This window comes from Otolemur garnettii, unplaced genomic scaffold, assembly GCF_000181295.1.
Source record: "Otolemur garnettii isolate 467f Iridium unplaced genomic scaffold, OtoGar3 scaffold00183, whole genome shotgun sequence".
Taxonomy (NCBI): domain Eukaryota; kingdom Metazoa; phylum Chordata; class Mammalia; order Primates; family Galagidae; genus Otolemur; species Otolemur garnettii.
Window position 1 is genome coordinate 1,059,086 of NW_003852578.1, and position 2,630 is coordinate 1,061,715.

The following is a 2,630-nucleotide window of genomic DNA, read 5'->3' on the forward strand; positions in this document are numbered from 1 at the left end:
GCCATTTTTTTGGTTGCAGCCATCATTGTTATTTGGCGGGCCCAGGCTGGGGATTCGAACCTGCCACCTTAGGTGTATGTGGCTGGCGCCTTAGCTGCTCGGCGCCAAGCCAATTTGAAAATATTTTTTCCACTATGAGTTATCCTTTCACTTTATTACTGCTAACATGTGCAGCACTAACATTTCAATTTTGATAAAGTCCAAATTACTTGTTTCTACTTTGTCACTCATGTTTTTGGTGTCATGCCTAAGAAATAATTACCTAACTCAATCTCACAGAAACATACTCCCCATATTTCTTCTAGGAATTTTATCGTTTCAGCTCTTACGTTTGGTCTGAAAATCCTTTATGAGTTAATATTTGTATATGGTGTAAGGAAACATTCCAACTTCATTCTTTTACATATGAACATCAGGTTGTATCGACATAAATTCTTGAAAAAACTACTATTTCCCCATTAAATTGTTTTTGCAAACCTGTATAAAAATAAATTGGTCATAAATGTAAGTTGCTTTGTTTTCTAGACTCTCAATTCAATTCCATTGTTTATGTTTATACAGAGGCCAGATCTACACTGTCTTGATTACCATTGCTTTGTATGTTGTTTTGAAATTATGAAACATACACAATTCAACTTTATTCTTCTGCAAGACAAGATCTAACTTTACTATATATCTATAAATGTATTTTTTGTCATAAAATGCAATAATCACAGGCTTGTGGCTGCTATATCTTTGAGCCATTATTCAGATTATCATAGGATGAGTGAGATCTAAAACTCAACCCAAGTTCTGCTCCCCAAGACCTGCATCAGAGACATGCAGTGGGAAATCTGAAAGTGGTTTCCTCCAGTTCTTAGCTACATATATCTCTGAAATCTTTTCTTTTTTTTTTTTTGTCTTTTTAAAATTATTTTAAATATTTTATAGATCTAGGGAGCACAAGTGGTTTTTTTGTTACATGGCTGAATTGCATAGTGGAGAAGTCTAGTATTTTAATATACCTGTCACCCAAAATAGTGTTCATTATACCCAATAGATAATATTTCAACTCACACACTTTTCAATCTCTAGCTTTGGACTCTCTAATGTCCATTAAGTCACTTTGCATGATCATGCAGACCCATTGCTTAGCCCCCACTTATAAGTGAAAATACATAGTATCTGTTTTTTTCTTCCTGGGTACCTCACTTAGAATAATGACCTCCAGTTATGTCCAAGTTGCTGCAAAAGATACCATTTCATCCTTTTTGATGGCTGAGTAGTACTCCACAGCATGTGTGTATGTGTATAAATGCACACATATGGTAAATTTCCCACTCTGCTAATCTTTTGCTATGCACTTAGTTTGGTTTCATTTCTTTGCAGTTGTGAACTATACGGAGTAAACATGTGGGTGCTGGTGTCTTTTTTATAAAATGACTTCCTTTCAGTAGAACCCCAGTAGTGGGATTGCAAGATAAAATAGGGTCAAATTTCAGTTCTTTGAGAAATCTCTATACTATTTACCATAAAGTTTGTACTAATTGACATTCCCTTCAACACTTACATACTCATTCTCTTTTAAAGACATCTAGGTCAGCATCTATTGTTTTTTAACTTTTTGATAATGGCCATTCTGCCAGGGATGAGGTGGCATCTCATTGTGGTTTTAATTTACAATTCCCTAATGACAAGTGAGCATTTTTAATATGTTTGGTGGAAATTTTTCTCTTTTGTTGAAAAACAGCTGTTCATGTCTTTTACTTATATTTCAATGGGGTTGTTGTTTTTTTTTGTTTTTTTTTTTCTTGATTTGTGTGCATTCCTTACAGATTCTGGATATTAGGCCTTTGTCAGATGTATAATTTGTAAATATTTTCTTTCATTCTTTAGGTTTTCTATTTACTCTGTTGACTATATCTTTTGCAATGCAGAAGCTTTGTGTTTTAAATCTAATTTATTTATGTTTGTTTTTGTCTCATTTGCTTTTGGGGTCTTAATCATAAATTCTTTACTGTCATATACCAATGTTGAGGATAGTTTTTCCTAGATTTTCTTCTAATATTTTTATGTTTTCAGGTCTTATATTTAAGTCTTTAATTCATCTTGAGTTAATTTTTGTATATGGTGAGATAGAGGCATCCAGTCTCATTCCTCTGCAGGGTGGTTATCCAATTTTCCTAGCACCATTTACTGAAAGGGGTATCCATTCTCCAGTGTACACTTTTGTGGGCTTTGTTGAAGATCAGATAGGTGTCAGTATCTGGCTTCATTTATGGGTCCTCTATTCTGTTTCTCGGTTCTGTGTGTCTACTTTTAAATAAGTGCTATGCTGTTTTGGTTACTATTGTCATATAGTATAATTTGAAGATAGTTAATGCAATGTCTTCAGATTTGTTCTATTTGCTTAGGCTCGATTTGACTATTTCATGATATTTTCTAGTTCCATATTAATTTTAGAGTTTTTTTTAATTCTGTGAAAAATGATATTGGTATTTTGATAGGAATTGAATTGAATCTGTAGATTATTTTGGTAACGATGGACATTTTAGCAATATTAATTCAGTCCAGTTTATGGGCATGGACTGCTGATCATTTAATTTGTCAATGACTATAGTTCTCCTTTTAGAGATTTTTAACCTCTTTGG